Consider the following 18,596-nt stretch of genomic DNA (forward strand, 5'->3'; position numbering starts at 1 on the left):
CAGGCGGTAGTTTTTGGCCAGCGCGGGGGTTAACGCATGATGAAAAGTCGCGGGCATTAACCCCGCTAGCGCGTCTTGATAAAAGGAGCCCTTGGTTTAGTTTAGTTCTCATCTCAGTCCCAAGGACAAGCCTGCTTTCGACAACATTCCTTCAACCAGGCTTCTCTTATTTCTCTTTCTTCCCCTCCCCCACTCATCCATGCAGAAATGCCAGGGTCCTATCTAAGAAGGTCTTATATCTCCACCCATAAATTTTTGGATAAGCTCCTCTTCCTCACTGAGAGCCCATATGGTCTCCCCCACATGGATCCCTCATGCCAAGTATCTCTCCTCCCTCTACCTTCCTACAATCTTCTAGCCCACCTTTCCCAGCATCTCCCTGATGTGCCCATCAGGGTTATGGAGATGGAGTTGGTAAAAATATACTGACTCCCACTCCAGTGTCAACAAGTTACAACATTATAATATATGGTAAATTTTATACATGTACAGATCTTTCATTTTGTCCTGGATTTAAAATACTAGTTAATATAAGTTAAATTTACTAATATCCAGGACAAAAATATGTAAAACCTAATATCAATTCACTTTTTACCAGAGTCAGAGCTTAAGATTTCATGTAACAACTTCCCAGCCTTGTTGTCTACCCCTCCCTGTCTCCTCTCTCTCTCTCTCTCTCCTCTATCCTATTATCCATCACTTTGCCCCCCACCCCCCTTCTATCTCATGGTCCAGTATTTTTCTTGTTCTTCCTCCATTTTCCTCCACCCCTATGATCCAGCAATCCATATCCCCCCCCTCTCTCTCCCCCCTTATGATCCATAAATTCCTTGTCCCCTTTCCCTTCCCCTCCACCCCCTATGATCTAGCAACTCCATGTCCCTCCTCTTTCCCTTTCTTCTTTATGGCCCAGCAGCTCTGTTTCCCTCCTCTCCCCACCAAAAAAGTACAGCTTCCGTGTTCAGCAGGGCATCAACTCGAAAGGGAAGGCAGCCGCAGGAAACCCAGCCTGGCAGCAGGAGATGCAGCTACACAAATCCCAATGTCCTGTTCCTTCCTGAGCTATGAAAAAAGGCCCACCAGAAGTAACAATCCACCATGTGAGGATTACCAGCTGCACAACTCAGGAAGGAAGACGGCATTGGGAATCTCTGTAGCTCCATTCCTCCCCCCACCCCCATTCCCTTGTAGTCCAGCATCTTTCCTTCTCCCACCATCTGACGTCCCTCTCTCCCTACCCTCCACAGTCTGACATTTTCCCCCTCTCTTCACCCCTAGCCTCTCTTTCCACCTACCATGGTCTGACATCCACCCTCCTCTGTTTCCTCACCAAAGCGCTGGGCTGGCATCTTTACTGTCCCCCTCCCCCACACAGGTCCAGCACATCTCTCCTCTCCCCATCCTGCAAGTTAAGCACCTCGTCCTCGACTTTCCTCACCATCCCTGGTCCAGCAAATCTTTCTTCATCAGTGCCTCTTCCTTGGCCCTTCTCAGAACCCCCAGTCCAGCAAACCTGTTCTGATGTAACTTCCTGTGTATGAGCGAGTGGGACACAGCGTGCTACTACTGCCAATGCTGGTGAAGAACAGGTTTGTTGAACTGGGGGTGCTGAGAAAGGCCAAGAAAGAAGCGCTTGGCTCGAAGCAGGAGGAAGGGAAGAAGTACTGGATTTGTGGTGTGACAGGATGGGAATGGAAGGAGTCACTGCTACTTTATAAGCCTGGGGGGAAAAGAACTACTGTCTTAACCTATTGGGCTAGTGATGTCACTGGCCAGGGCATTTGGTGCCCTTTTTTCACAGGTGCCCTAAACAAGAGCCTCACCCGGTCCATAGGTTAAGCTGGCCCTGACAGAATATACAGTATACAATAATGTAGGCGCATATGGGAATAAATGCTAAAAGCCATTATCTGCAAATATGAGCATATTTTCTAGAACAGTGGTTCCCAACCCTCTCCTGGAGGACCACCAGGCCAGTCGGGTTTTCAGGATAGCCCTAATGAATATGCATGGAGCAGATTTGCATGCCTGGCGCCTCCATTATATGCAGATCTCTCTCATGTATATTCATTAGGGCTAGCCTGAAAACCCGACTGGCCTGGTGGTCCTCCAGGACAGGGTTGGGAACCACTGTTCTAGAGTACATAGTTGACAGGTAGACATGGGTGGAGTTTGGGTGAAGCATGGGTGGACTCAGATTTATGCAAATAACATACAATACTACTGTATAATTATGTGCATAATTATACAGTTGTATTGATGGTAGTAGTAGGGATGGAAAAAGGAGAGATCCCAGAAGAAAAATCCCGTCGGAGCATTCAGCATTCCAGGCCATGTAGAAACCTCTACCATAGCTTAGTAAGGGGGGAGGGCGGATAGAGATGGAATGAAAGGAAGGAAGGAAGCAGAAAGGAATATCAGAAATGCAGTCATTGATAGGAAAGGGTAGCAGAAAGAATTGTCAATGTCTGTGGCTGGGCACCCCCAAGGGGGAGGCAGAAGGATTCCGTTTTACAGCTTAGGAACTAACCCTTCCCCCCCTTTTTATCAATCTGCGCTAGAGGCTTATAGCGCAGGCCAGCGAGGTAAATGTCAACTGGGAATCATTGCAGCTTCCGTAAGATTAATAAGGTTGGCAACATAGACATTATGAATCGTAGGAAGGCTATAATGAATACAGGTGTGTTTTTAGCACCTTCCTATATTGAAGATAGGAGGAGGTCTGACGTGAGCAGGTCGGGAGGCAGTTTCAAATTTGGGGGCCTTGAAACTCGAAGGTGGATTTGAAGAGTGATTTCCTCCGATGCATTGGTCCTCAATTAAACAGTTTTGTGGACTGTTGTTACTTATGGGTGAAGTTGGGCAGAGGTTTTAGCGTGGTCCTACTTGGTCCGCACGAAGGTGTGGCCCATCGACAGTGCAGGCCTGCCTGACACGCTGCCCTTTAAAGGGCTGCGTAATCAGGCCCAGGAGATAGTAGGTGGGGCCTTAGTTCAGCGCAATCTTGCACTAAAAATCTCTAGCACAGATTGATAAAAGGGCCCCAAACTGCATGAAAATGAAAATTGAATATAGTGACTAATGGACTATGTAATGCAAAAGATGAAATCAATGACCAGTTGCTTTGCGGATGTAGAGAAACCACCCAAACTGACTACAAACAGCTTCACAACAGGGTAGCCGCTAGGATCTGCTGGAGTTTGTGCAAGGACTATGGCCCGGTACACTAAAGTCAGCGATCATCACTAAAACCTGTTTTCACAGGTTTAGCGACGATCGCTGCTAACTGACCCGATTCACAAAACAGCCCACTGCGTGTTTTCCCCCTTGATCGCCCATTTTCCGATCTGGCCATGCAAATTAGTAAAACACCATGCAAAATAGCCAAGCGATTGATTCACTTATGTTCCTTGGCTGTTTTCCATCAGGTTTTACGATCCTAAAAATCCGACTGCTGTGTTACCGATAGGTCTGCCGGGATTTTTATTTTTTTTAATGGCACAGATATTTTGCTTGTATTACACATGCAAAATATCTGTCCCATTTAAAAAAAAAATAAAAAATTCCCCACCGCCAGCCCTTCCCCGACGACTCCCGACAAACACGCCTCCCCCCCAACATGCAGCAATCCACAAATAGCAGGAGGGATGCCCACTCGCTCCTGCCATGAGACACTCCCCCCCAATGCTTCCGCCATGCCAAACTTTTAAATATATAAACAAGACAGACTGACTCTGTATGTTAGCACAACCCAAGAGCAGAACCTGCTATGCAAAAATATGGCTCAGAAAAATGTAACTCTAAAGAGGGAGAAGGGAGACGGGGTCTCCTGAGGCAGATACTGAAACGGGGCCGCGTCGGGACCCTGATAAGTACCTTTATTTTTCAACCTTTTGATTGTAAAAGTGTCCAGTGTCAACCTGAATGCAAGAATTGAAATTATTTAAAAGTTTTGGAAAATACACAGTTTTACATTAAGATATTCATTCAGTTTTTTACAACTCACACCCTTAAGTGGGACTTGCTTTTGCATTTATTAAGCAATGATTAAAAGATAAAACTCTTTTCTTAAGAGGGGGTTGCTTCTCCCTCTTTAGAGTTACATTTTTCTGAGCCATATTTTTGCATAGCAGGTTCTGCTCTTGGGTTGTGCTAACATACAGAGTCAGTCTGTCTTGTTTATATACCAAATTGTTTTTCTGACTCCTTAGTTACTTTGTCCCTGCTACAGTGGAAACTTTTAAATATGGCAGGAGGGATGCCCACGAGGGATGCCCACTTCCTCCTGTCATCGTCCCCCCTGTGCCAAACTTTTAAATATGGCAGGAGGCATGCCCAATCCCTCCTGCCATCAGCCCCTCCCCCCCACATCAGACGGTCAGGCCATTAACTCGGCAGGAGGGATGCCTAGTCAGACCCTCCTGCTCCTCCAGCTGCTGTCTGCACAACGTGGGCCTCCCTGAGATGCCTGAGCCAATCAGGGACATCTTTAGGGAGGAGCCTAAGGAAGTCCCTGATTGGCCATTGTAATGCAAACTTAAAAGTGAATCATTTGCTGTTAGAAAATCTGCCAGAGAATCAGCCAACAGTGACTGAGTCGCTATTGTTAGTGAATCTAGCCCTAAGACTTTAGAGTCCATATATACTGGTATAACCACTATGTAGAAAAAGCCAAGATTTTATGGGACTTAACATTTGGAACACAACACATCTGATATCACAGTAATCAAAAATAATATGATATAATAATGATAATGATATAGTAATATGATAAAATAATATAGAAAGTGATTTTCATAGGCATTGTGATATCAGGAGACACAAGAATTACAGACAAAGACCTGAAAAAATTAATAAAGGATCAAGACCTGACAACAGAAATGGAAAGACTCTGGAACAAGCCATGTCGGGTTAGCCATATTGTAGTAGTCTTAGGCAGCTATTCAAATTTTTAGAAAACCTTGAAATTTCAGATTTGACAACAGCAGACTGACAAAAACAATTTTGTTGGATTCAATCTACATTACACTTCCCCCCACCTCTTTTTTACTACGCCATGGTAGAGGTTTCTACTAGTGTTGCCCAATTTGCCAAGTCAAATCGATTCACCAATTCACCTCGGTGAATCGATTTGAATCGATTCACTTTCTAAAAAAATCAGACTCACCAATTCTGTGAGTCCTGACTCCTGACATACCTCCGGTAAACAGGTTTCTCCTGGCCTGCCCTGCTGGGGACTACCCTCTGTCGCGTCACTGATGATTTCACTAATGATACTGCAGAGGGAAGGCCTGCCGGGCAGGTCGTGAGAAGCCTGTTCACTGCACTGCTTTTGCCAAGCCGGTCATCACCCCTACTACTGCTACATTAGGAGGCCCATAGGGGGTGGGGAGTCGATTGGGAGGTGGAGGGATGGAAAGCTGCTACGTAGGCAGATGGGAGGGAGAAAAGATACTGCATAGGGGGATAGGAGGGATGAAAAGGTGCTGCACATGGGGGGGAGAGAGGAGAGAAGAGAAGAAGAATTTGTGGAGATGGGATGGAGGAGAAGAAGAGAGATATCCTGCAAATGGTGGAGGGGAGGGAGGCATGAATGGAGAAGAGAGAGGGAGAAATGTTGGATATAGGGTGGAGGGCAGGGAGAGATTGTGAATGGGGGGAGAGAAAAAAATGTTGCACATGATAATGGAGGGGAGGAAGGGAGAGATGCTGCATGGAGGGGAATAGAGAGGTTTGACCCAGGGCACAAGGCAGGGAGAGAGATGGTAGACAGTGGGAAATAAACAGAAATGTTGGATATTGCAGTGGAAGGGAAGGTACAGAGATGGAAGATGGATAGTAAGCACAGAGAAAGAAGAAAATGTCAAATGGGCAGGAGACCCTGGCGAGCGAGTTAATAGAAGACAAACAGAAACCAGAGCCTGGGGCCATGATTTGAATAATAAAGTGACCAGACAACAAAAGGCAGATAAATGATTTTATTTTCTATTTTGTGATTGCAATATGTCAAATTTAATAATAATAATAATAAGCCTAAAGTTTAGTTTAGTTTACTGCTGCTTAGTAAAAGAGGGCCTTTAAGAGGATATTTGGATAGTTCCTAACTCTTGAATTCTCCAGTGAAACCAGATTTATTTTTTGTTTGTGTTATGAGACATGTGTAATAATAATCATTATAGTATAGTTTATATAACAACTCTCTGGTGGAAAATATTGCTCAAAGTGGTTTATAAACAAACATAGACAATAAAAACCAAACATATTACGTATCCACAATATATCCAAAGAGAAAAAAACAATCCACCCAACTGCCCAAGCAAAAATCCACATCAGAGATGCAAACCAAGCGCACTTAGCATAGAATCCTGACTCACTGGGTGAATGTTGCTTACCGTTCACCAGCAGAAGGATAACTAGAAGTAAGAACCACCTATTGATTCAGCTTTATGATGGAGACAGCAAGGGCAGCTTGAAGACGTGTGGGCGCTTTGTCATACCAGAAATCTCTCACAGCATATGAAGAATATGGATTAATTCCCCTTTTCACAAGACATCTCCAACAGTCCTCACAGGACTCTAGAAATTCCCAGCCCTGTTTCTTCTGTTCTCAAAATCAGCAAAACTAGAATTATCATATGGGCTCCAAAAAAAAGAGTAGAGTTCACTTAGCATTTGGAAAAGTGTCTCAGAGTTAATCTTAGATTTGTCAGACCGTTACACTAGGCGAATACCAAGTGTTTGAAGGCTGTGACCAAACTCTCAATCGTTGCACAAGTTTACTAAGTGATACAAATCTTCAAAGAGTAATTTAAAGCACTTAACTTGAAGCTGAAAAACACTTTATACAGCTTTGGGGTCCTGACGCGTTTTGCCAGATGGCTGTACAAAAGACCCGAAGATAGCAAAAAACGTCAATCTCGTTTCAATCTAAAGTTACTATCAAAAAAATAAAATCTATTCGAAGTACTGCTCAAACCATATTCATTCAAAACATAGAATCATGGAAACTATAGGAGGTACCTGGTATCATACTCTCATTCTTCATACTTGCAGACGAACTAGTTCCTCCATTGCTCACTGGAGAAATTTGAGGTTACAGGTCTATAAGAACATAAGAAATTGCCTCCGCTGGGTCAGACCAGAGGTCCATCGCCCCCAGCAGTCCGCACCTGTGGTGGCCCATCAGGCCCATGACCTGTAGGGTGATCCTTTCCTAAGCCCTTTAATCCCTCCTATCTTCTGTCTATACTCTTTCTATAACATATCTCTACCCCTATCTGTATCCCTCAATCACCCTATCCTTCAGAAATTTATCCAATCCTTCTTTGAAGCCCCGTAGTGTACTCTGTCCTATCACAACCTCCGGAAGCGCATTCCAGGTGTCCACCACCCTCTGGGTGAAAAAAGAACTTCCTAGCATTGGTTTTAAAATTGTCCCCTTTCAGTTTCTCTGAGTGCCCCCTTGTACTTGTGGTACCCAATAGTCTGAAGAATCTGTCCCTTTCTACCTTCAAATGTGAGGGGATTCTCTTTACTCCTTCCATAGGTCCCCTATCTTCCTCATCGCAATCTCCAATACCCTTCCCAGCAGAGGGGATGCGCAAGAAGGAACTCTGCATGAGAGCCCAAAGTTTTTGTTCACACCTTTCCCAACTGAGCAGGTGCCAAAACACCAGTAACCTCTTTCTTCAACCTCATCACCAAATCAGAAAGGTAATCTGAATCCTCTAGTGGAGGACCCATTCCATAGATATCCTGCATGTAGAATTTATCTAGACCATTATCTACAGATATGTATTGTGCTAATTCACAGTTAAGGGGATCAGTTTTGGTAACTGACCTCTGGTAAAGTTACTGGTTAGTAATGGAAGCTCCTCCCATCAAAATCAAATGGTGAGAGTGAAACTTAGCAGTTGTTAGGTAGCTTTTTTTTCCTATAGATACAAAAGGTGTTTTTCTTGAAATGATGTGAAATTAATTCTGGAAACAGCTGTTTTGTTTAGTTAGTCAACTGTTCCTCCACAATTGCATACAGAAATGCTGTTAGCAGATAGGAACTCCATGACCCTCTCAATGCAATCAGATGATGCCCTCTACCCTGTTGCTTGCTACGTCACCATAGAATACCACACCACCTCCTCTCATACTTCAATGAAAACTTCTCGACTAGGTTTGAATTTTTACTTATCCTTATAACCCTAAGGATACTCATGGGGAAGCACTTGCAATGCAGGGCAACAGGCCTAAAATTTTGAGACCACCTAGGGTGTTTTAATTTTTTTATATCCTTTTTTCAGTTTTATCTTTTGGGAATCTGAAGTGAGCCTCTGCTTTTTCCGTAATAATCTCACAGGTCAGGCAGAACCTAGGACCTGTGATGTTCAGGTTACCAGCCTCTGTGAGAGAAGCTGACCCGATGACTGGCCAAAGATGAGTTGTTTCAATCCAATGTCCACAGCAGCATTTAAAGTTCTAATAAAAATAAACAGATTTCTGTAATGTGTTGTGGAAGTCTGCTTAATGTTTTCTGGAAGTTTATTTAATGGATGCTCAAATAAATGTTTTATATTGAGCTCACATATTTGTTCTAAAAATATTTATATGCTCTGAGTTAACATTACTTAACTGTTAATACACAGAGCTATGACGGTAAGAGACCTGAGTTCCGAATCCATCTCCCACTGTGAAACTCAGAACAAATATGTTTCTTGCAAAGGGGACCTTTCTGAAGCAGTGCTATTAAAAATTAACTATATTCTGTGTCAATAAATGCCTCCTAAGTAGACCTTGTACACCCATCTATAGGGTCTATGTAATGAAACTCATGCAAAAGCAATTTTAATATAAGATGATAAAAAGAAATTTAACAGGGTTGTTAAAAATTGCACTTAATGAGCTGTATAAAAATGATTCAGCATGCAGACAGTAAAAAATGTGAAAAAATAGTGGGGCCATAGTATTCTCATGTAACAAAATCCTACAAATGCGCTGGCATGCTACCTACCACATTCATGCTAAATAGTGTGAATTTGCTAAATTTAGAATGGTCAGCTTGTTTTCCTATCCGTTCCTCCTGCAGGCTTCTAACAGGTATCTAATTAAGCCTGGTACATGAAGCTTGCTTCGCAAAGCACCAAGAGACGGGAGAGTTCTAAAAGAGCAGAAACCTGATGGGAAACATCTGTCTTATAGGGCAGTGATTCTCAGCTCAGTTCTTGGGACACCCCTGGCCAGTGGAGATTTCAGAATAACCATATTGACTACATGTGACAGGGGAGATATGATTCAGACGTTCAAATACGTGAAAGGTATTAACGTAGAACAAAATCTTTTCCAGAGAAAGGAAAATGATAAAAAAAACCAGAGGACATAATTTGAGGTTGATGGGGGGTAGATTCAAGAGCAATGTTAGGAAAGGGTGGTGGATGCCTGGGATGCACTCCTGAGAGAGGTGGTGGAGAGGAAAACGGTGACTGAGTTCAAAGATGCGTGGGATGAACACAGAGGATCTAGAATCAGAAAATAATATTAAAAATTGAACTAAGGCCAGTACTGGGCAGACTTGCACGGTCTGTGTCTGTATATGGCCGTTTGGTGGAGGATGGGCTGGGGTTGGCTTCAATGGCTGGGAGGGTTTAGATGGGCTGGAGTAGGTTTTAATGGAGATTTCGGCAGTTGGAACCCAAGCACAGTATCGGGTAGAGCTTTGGATTCTTGCCCAGAAATAGCTAAGAGAAAAAATTTAAAAAATTTAAATTGAATCAGGTTGGGCAGACTGGATGGACCATTCGTCATCTACTATGTTGCTATGTTACTATGTGACAACATAAGAACTGAGAACTGCCCTACTGGATCAGACCAGAGGTGTGCCCACTTTCTGGAAAATCATCTCCGACATAACTAGGAGCTCAATTCTCTCAGTGAAAGGACCCGAACTCTGGAAACAGCTCCCATCACATAAGACTTCAATCATCCCTGGATAAATTTAAGGTGGATCTAAAAACCTTTCTATTCTTCGATGCATATACTTAAGTCCTTGCTTAGGCTTCCATACGCTCTCCTTATCCCAGGTTTCTATATCTCCTTAGGTTTACATCTTAGGATGCCTCTTGGCACGGCTGACTGAGTGCTGATATCCTACCTATCATTCAAGCCTACCCCACTTTCCTATAAATTATTGTAGTTCTTCTCCTCTTCCCCCACTGTCATGTTTCGAAGTAGCACACTACCCTCTCCATCTCTTTACTACATAGAATGTAAGCTGCTTAGATGTTTTTAGAATAAGCGGAATAACAAATCCCAAATAAATTTGGACCAAAGGTCCATCTAGCCCAGTATCCTGCTTCCAATCGTGGCCATATTGGGTTACAAGTACCTGGCACGATAGCGGTTTTTAGCACAGGGAGCTGTGCTGAATGCCTCGTGCTGCTCTCAACGCTCATAGGCTCCCTGTGCTAAAAACCGCTATTGCGGTTTAGTAAAAGGGGGCCATAGTGCAAAATATAGACAGCAGATATAAATTCTTAAAACGTACACATTTTGATCACTAAATTGAAAATAAAATCATTTTTCCTACCTTTGTTGTGTGGTGATTTCATGAGTCTCTGGTTGCACTTGCTTCTTCTGATTGTGCATCCAATATTTCTTCCCTTCTTTCAGCCTCCTGTATGCTTCCTCTTCTCAAGACCTCATTCCTTCCCCCAACTTTTTCTTCCTCTCTCCCTGCCCTCCTCCCCTTTCTTTCTTTCTGTCTCCCTGCCTGCCCCTTTCTTTCTTTGTCTTTCTTTCTCCCTGCCCTCCACCAAGCCACTGCTGCCACCATCGGGGAACAGGCCCCCAAGCCACTGCCACCGAGTTCTGAGCTCTCCCTGCTTCCCGACGCCGTAAACAGGACGCAGAAGCGCTGGTCTGACCAACTTTTCCCCTCCCCCCCCACCCCAACGTCAATTCTGACATCGGAGAGGAAGTTCCAGGCCAGCCATGGTTGGAGGGGTTGAAGGCTGGTCAGCCTGGCGCTTCTGCATTCTTACAGTTTCGGGAAGCAGGTAGAATGCGAAGGCAATGCGAGTCTATCATGGAGCCCTGGATAGGCTCCACGATCGACTTGCGTTGCCTTCGCATATCTACTGGTCGATCACAATTAACCTTTTGGGCACCCTTGCTCTATCATATCTCCCATCAGCCCTCTCTTTTTCAAGATGAAGAGCCCTAACTACTTTAGCCTTTCCTCATATAAGAGTTCCATCTCCTTTATCACCTTGATCGCTCTTCTTTGAATCTTTTCTAATTTTCATGGACTCATGACAAGTGTTCAGATATTGCAAACACTGTAAGAAAACATTTTTTTGACCCCTTCTAGATGACGAAAATGTCATCGATATAACATCACGAACAGATATGGCTTGGATTCTTCACTTTGAAGTTAGTGGTTGGAGCCTGCTATGATCAATTTTTTTTGTTTTTGTTTAAATCTTTTGCTAGATCGTGTTGTTGGTTTGGCACTGTAGTATCAATGTTTTTTGTGCTTTGTCATTATTAATTGATTTTTTGCCACAGTTTTGTTTAAAGTTTAACATTTCCCGGGTTCTTGACATCATTATGTCTTTGACGTTATTTGACGTCATGACACTTGTTGAATGCCTAGGTTTGAGAACTGATTAGCTGGTATATTAAATGCAGCAGATCTGAGCCTAATCTACCTGACGGTGAGTGTTTTTTGCTGGGATTTTTGCCTTTTTTGGTTGTTTTCCATATTTGACCAGATGTAAGAAGATGCCTTGCCCTTGAAATAGCTTCTGCGAAAGAGGGCCACGATCAGGCTGGGAGTATTGAAGAAGTTGAAATGTTGAGGAATGTCCCTTAGAAACCAGTCTGGATTTGAATTTCAGAAATTCCCAGGAAACAGCTATGAAGATAAGTGTATTGCCAATTTTTTTTGTATTTTTGAATGTTATTCAAGTGGAGTTTTTTTTTAGAGACCTGCGATTGTGCTGAATCCCCTGAACACGACTGTTGGGCTGAATTGTTGGTTCTCACGTGTTCTGCGGTCTCTTTTTCTCCACTTTTTTTGGACAGTTGTATGATGTTTTCTATATATATTGTGTGTGTATTTCTTTGACATTAAAAATATTAACCATGTAAGCCCTTAGCACAATTCATTTTGTAGGCAATAAGGGAACAATTCTATAAGAGATGCATAACTCGCCCACGACTTATGAGGAATTCAGAAAACGTCTAAAAACTCACCTGTTCCTAAAGTATCTAGACAACTGACCCACTCATCTTCTTTCTCCTCCATAGTGATTCCTCTGTCCTATTAATCTCTTTCTTCTCAACAACACATTTCCGGTCCTATTAACTCTCCTCTTCACCCCTCTTAAATTCAATCAATTTGTACCTCGCTTAATCTATTGTAAACGCATAGAACTTAATGGTATTGCGGTATATAAACTGTTATTATTATTATTATTGAAAAAAAATTAATTGGGAGATAGGAGCCTTTCTTAGGCATGATTCTACAAAAGATAGATCCCTATCGCACGGTGCCTAGTGGAACCTAACTCCAAAGTAGGCATGTTTAGGGAAAGAGAAGGACTTAGGCGCACTAGGGGCAATTCTCTAAAGGACTTAGGTGCCTATATTATAGGCCTTTAGAACCCTGGCCTAAGATTTAAGTTAAAACAAAACAATGGGGAAAAATAATCTTTTGGGGTTCAATAAAAGCGATCAAAGTGCACCGCAGCTAACTGGCAAGGATATTGTAATGAACCATCTAGATCATTATAGTATACACCTCCCCCATCAGGTCAGCTGATGACTTATTTAAACCAATCTACTGCGGCGCACGCTCTTCACTTTACCACTGCACAAGCTTCCTGGCACAAGACACTCCTGTTATCTTATTTTACCAGCGTTTTAAAATTTTATTCTGATATTGTCTTATCCTGTTTTTACTTACCTACTGTTTTACTTATATTGTAGTCTTACAGCTTCTCCTGCCGCCGCTGTGCGGCGGCGCGCCGGACACCTCCCCCATCAGGTCAGCTGATGACTTATTTAAACCAATCTACTGCGGCCCCTGCTCCTTATGCGGGCTCCTTCGTGCGCAGCTGAAGGGCGCAACAAAATTTCTAACCCCTCATCCCACAACCAATCTTCGAACACGACTTAACTTCGTATTTCTATATTTATTAATGTTAGGCTGTTTATCCTCTTGTTCACAGATTTTAGATATTCCTCAAATAAATCAAACTAATATGTCAACTGTTCATGTTGAATATATCCCCCCTTTTTGGGGACATCGCCCTATATCCCATAAAGCCCCTACTCCATCCCATTCTTCTCTAATTCAAATTCCCACTAATACATTTACCCCAATCAATAAAGATCCACACAATACTACTAACTTAAGATTTGGATTAATTAATGCGAGATCCATCAAAAATAAACATCATTTAATAAAAGATGAAATTGAAAATAAGAGATTACAAATCCTATTTATAACAGAAACTTGGCTTGCAGAGGGAGAAGAAGCATACTTAACATACTGTTGCCCTCCCAATTACAATTACATTTTTAACCACCGCTATAATCGTAAGGGCGGAGGTTTAGCTGTCATCTATGTTAATAACCTTCTAAGCATATCTGATCAATCTCCGAATTCTGCCATAATTGAATTTCTGCAATTAAAGTGCCATTCAAATAATCTAATTAATTTTTTATTATTGTATGTTCCACCACCTATAAACTTAAACAAACTTTCACTACTCCAAGACTTTACATCTGCTACAATAACTCCTGTAATCCTTGGCGACTTTAACATACACTTCAACGACCCCTCCAACCCTATTTCTAATGACCTACTCAACATACTCCAACCCCTTAATATCCATCCTCAGATAACAGTTCCTACTCATAAAGCCAATAATATTTTAGATATGATTTTTTTACCTCAAACACAACAGCTCATAATCTCAGATATAACAGTTAATTCCGTTCCCTGGTCAGATCACCACTTCATAACTTTTAACCTTACCTTTTCTAAATTCACTCCTCTTCAACTACCATCTAATTTCAAGACCATATCATACAGACAATACAACAATTTGGATGATATAGATATAACCTCTCATCTTGACCCAGAAATTCTAACATCACATACTAATTCGACCACAAATCAAGTTTCTGCTTGGATTTCCTCATTAACATCACTTTTAGATACAATATCCCCACTAACTTTAAAAACTATCTCTTTTCAAAAAACCATTAACCCCTGGTACAATATTGAGCTTCAACAGATCAAACAACAACTGCGTTCCCTAGAAAGAAAATGGCGCCACAACAAAACAACTGACAATCTACTAAAATACAGAGATAAAGCTATACATTACAAATCTAAAATTAATCTAACAAAGAAAACCTATTATTCCAACAAAATTGAGAAAGCGAAAAATCCCTCCATACTTTATAATATCTTAAAATCAATGGACCCTTTACATAAATTGAAAAACTCAACGCAAAAATCAACCTTAAAAGCCCAAGAACTATCGGACGCCTTCAATCTTAAAATTAATAATATCCGGAAATCCTTCATTCAAAATCCACCTGCCCTTTCTAACGACCCTAATCAATCTGAACTTATACCAATAGCAAAATGTTCTAACTTTAAAATTCCCTCCTTACAAGACATTGAATCTTTGTTTTCCCAAGTTAATCTAAAAAACTCCCGATCCAAGATAATTCCTCCCTTCTACTTAAAAAAATACTTTTCTCATTTTGGCCCTTTTATATTATCTCTTATTCAATGTAGCTTAACTACCTCTATAGTTCCACCACAATGGAAATCCGCCTACATTATTCCTATTGTGAAAAATTACAAAACCAGTATTAACGATTTAACTAACTATCGTCCGATAGCTAACATTCCATTTCTCGCAAAATTAACAGAAAAACTGATATTCAATCAACTTTCCGATTTCATTGATAAAACTAATGCATTACACCCGAACCAAACAGGATTCAGAAAATTCCATAATACCGAGTATTCCTTAATAGGTCTAACCTCTAACATCCATTACTATCTCGACCATCACAAATCAGTAATACTTTTTTCCTTAGACATTTCCGCCGCCTTCGATACTATTGATCATGACCTACTCTTAAAAAGACTCGAAGAAAAAGGAATTAATGAGAAAGTTTTAGACTGGTTTAAATCCTACCTCACTAACCGAATTTCTATCGTTAGATTTAATAATGAGGAATCTGCCCCTTATACTTCAACCTTTGGAATTCCACAAGGATCTATATTGTCTCCTCTATTATTTAATATCTTTCTTGCACCACTATTAGAACTTTGTCAGGCCATAGGCTTCATCCCCTATTCATATGCAGATGACATTCAACTCCTACACCCTTTAGACCCAGAAAACACTACAGATATCTCCTCAATAAATCAAAAGCTAGAGCATGTGCAAAATTGGTTAAACACAAATAAATTGGCATTAAATATTAATAAGACTCAATCCATCCTATTCAATTGGAAAAAAGATATTTCTCTTTCTAAACCTTTTCTCCTCAATAACACCCCCATTAACATGGTATCTTCGACAAAAATTCTTGGTGTTTACATAGATGACAAACTATCCTACCATGAACATATATCTTATATGGTTAAAAATTGTTTTTTTAAATTACGGCAGATAAGATCTATTGCCAAATTTCTCAGTCCTTCTTCTCTAAACATATTAATCCATTCATTTATAATAGCGAAAATTGATTACTGTAATGCCCTATTCTTAAACATCTCACAAAAAGAAATAAGAAGGATACAAATAATTCAAAATACAGCAATAAAATTAATTTATAATTCTAAAAAATTTGACCATGTGTCTCCACTACTGATAGATGCACACTGGTTACCAGTAAATCATAGGATCTTTTTTAAACTAATGCTCCTAATTTTCAAAACTCTAATATCCAATGAGCCGCAATTCATCTCCAAATCACTAATCCCATATAAAACACAGCGATCTCTTCGCTCTACTGATCAATGTTTATTAGCTGTTCCATCTCTAAAAATTATAGGTACTAGAAGAGCAGATATATTTACTGTTGCTGGTCCACAAAGGTGGAATAAACTCCCTCAATTTATTAGAATAGAACAAAATATTACATCATTTAAAAAACTTTTAAAAACATATTTATTTAAAGATGCTTTCGATCTTTAACAGTTCATTTTAATTTCTTACGTTTTGGTATTAATGCTTAAGAAATGTGCTCGTGCTACCTTGTGCTACCTCTTTTACCCTACCTTTTGTTCTTTCCCTTTATTCTCACGAAACCCAAAATTGTAACTTTTACTTTTCCCTTACCCCTCAAGTAAGTTTTAATTGTTTTTACGTTATGTTAATATAACTATTATGTTAAGTTTCTTATTTATTTTTATTATATTATGTACATCGCTTAGAAATTGTAATAGGCGATCCATCAAAAGATTGAATAAACTTGAAACTTGAATTTGTCGATTTATAGATTGGAATAGATGTTAAATTACTAACATATCGCAGAGTTTTCCATGTATCCATTAATATTCTGTTTTCTTTATACAATCTAGGCAATTTAATACTAAGAACATGACATAAACGTAGAGGGAACATGAGTCGCCATTCCAGCCACAACCAGTCTGGGGTATTATCAATGAGCTCTGGGAGAACCCAATACATACCCTGGAGCAAAATATAGGCTTGATGATACCTATAGAAATTAGGATAATTTACCCCCACCTTCCGCAATTGATTTTTGTAAAGATACTAAAGCAATTCTAGAAGTTTTGCCCAGCCAAATAAATTTTGTAAGAATACTGTTTAACTTTTTATAAATGGTCCCCTTAAAAAAACTGGTAACATTCCCATTTGATAACAAACCACAGGCAATATCATCATTTTAATAGTTTGAACTCTCCCCCACCAAGACAAATGTAGTGGATTCCATTGCTCGCACATTTCTGTTACCTTCTGCAATAAAGATTTTTCATTTTCTTTCATTGTGTCTTCCAAAGTGTTTTTTATCCAAATTCCCAAGTATTTTAATCCACTCTCCTTCCATACAAAAGAAAATGAATCAAACAAGCCTTTTGTACAATACACGTTTAGTGGAAGAACTTCAGATTTACTCCAGTTTATCTTGTATCCTGAAAATTTTCCAAATTTCTCAATCAAATAGGCATGGAATGGTTGTTTCCGGATTTCTCAAATGAAGCAAAATATCATCTGCATATGCAGAGACTTTGTATTCCCGATCTGAATAAGGAGTACCCTGTATCTCCTTCACTTGCTGAATAGCTAATAACAAGGGTTCCAAAACAATATCAAAAAGCAAAGGAGATAGGGGACTCAAGGTGAACAAAGCCATGGGACCAGACAATTTGCACCCAAGAGTGCTCAGAGAATTGAGCGATGTCCTGGCGAAACCGTTGGCTGAGCTATTCAATCTCTCCCTAAGTAAGGGGAAAGTTCCCCTGGACTGGAAATTAGCTAATGTCGTTCCTCTGCATAAAAAGGGTTGCAGGGCAGAGGCTGCGAATTATAGACCGGTGAGTCTCACATCAATAGTGTGCAAACTCATGGAAACACTAATTAAAAGCAAATTGGATACGATCTTGAATGAAGGGAATCTTCGGGATCCCAGTTAGCATGGATTCACCAAGGGTAGGTCCTGCCAATCCAATCTCATCAGCTTATTTGACTGGGTAACAAGAAAGTTGGACTTGGGAGAGCCTTTGGACGTCGTGTACCTGGACTTCAGTAAAGCTTTTGACAGTGTCCCACACCGCAGGCTGCTAAGCAAGATGGAATCGATGGGGTTAGGAGAGACACTAACTGCATGGGTCAATGATTGGCTGAATGGCAGACTTCAGAGGGTGGTGGTTAATGGTACCCTCTCTAAAACATCGGAGGTGACCAGTGGAGTGCCGCAGGGCTCGGTCCTGGGTCCACTCCTTTTCAACATATTCATAGGGGATCTGATTCAAGGGCTTCAAGGTAAAATAATACTATTCGCCGATGACGCCAAACTATGTAATATAGTAAGTGAATGCAGTTTACAGAATTATATGGCGCAGGACCTGCTTACATTGGAAAGTTGGTCCTCAACCTGGCAGCTAGGCTTCAATGCTAAGAAATGTAAGGTCATGCACCTCGGAAGCGGAAATCCATGCAGGACGTACTTCTTGAATGGAGAAACTTTAACTAGGACTTCAGCAGAATGAGATTTAGGAGTAATCATCAGTGCAGACATGAAAACTGCCAATCAAGTGGAGAAGGCTTCATCTAAGGCAAGACAGATATTGGGTTGTATCAATAGAAATTTTGTCAGCCGAAAGCCTGAAGTCATAATGCCGTTGTACAGGGCCATGGTGAGACCTCATCTGGAGTACTGTGTGCAATTCTGGAGGCCACATTACAGTAAAGATGTGCGCAGAATTGAATCTGTTCAGCGGACGGCCACCAGGATGATCTCGGGGCTCAAGGGTCTCTCGCATGAAGAGAGACTGAACAAATTGCAGCTCTACACTCTCGAGGAACGTAGGGAGAGGGGAG

Source organism: Geotrypetes seraphini, chromosome 5 (genome assembly GCF_902459505.1).
Source record: "Geotrypetes seraphini chromosome 5, aGeoSer1.1, whole genome shotgun sequence".
In the NCBI taxonomy this organism is placed as follows: domain Eukaryota; kingdom Metazoa; phylum Chordata; class Amphibia; order Gymnophiona; family Dermophiidae; genus Geotrypetes; species Geotrypetes seraphini.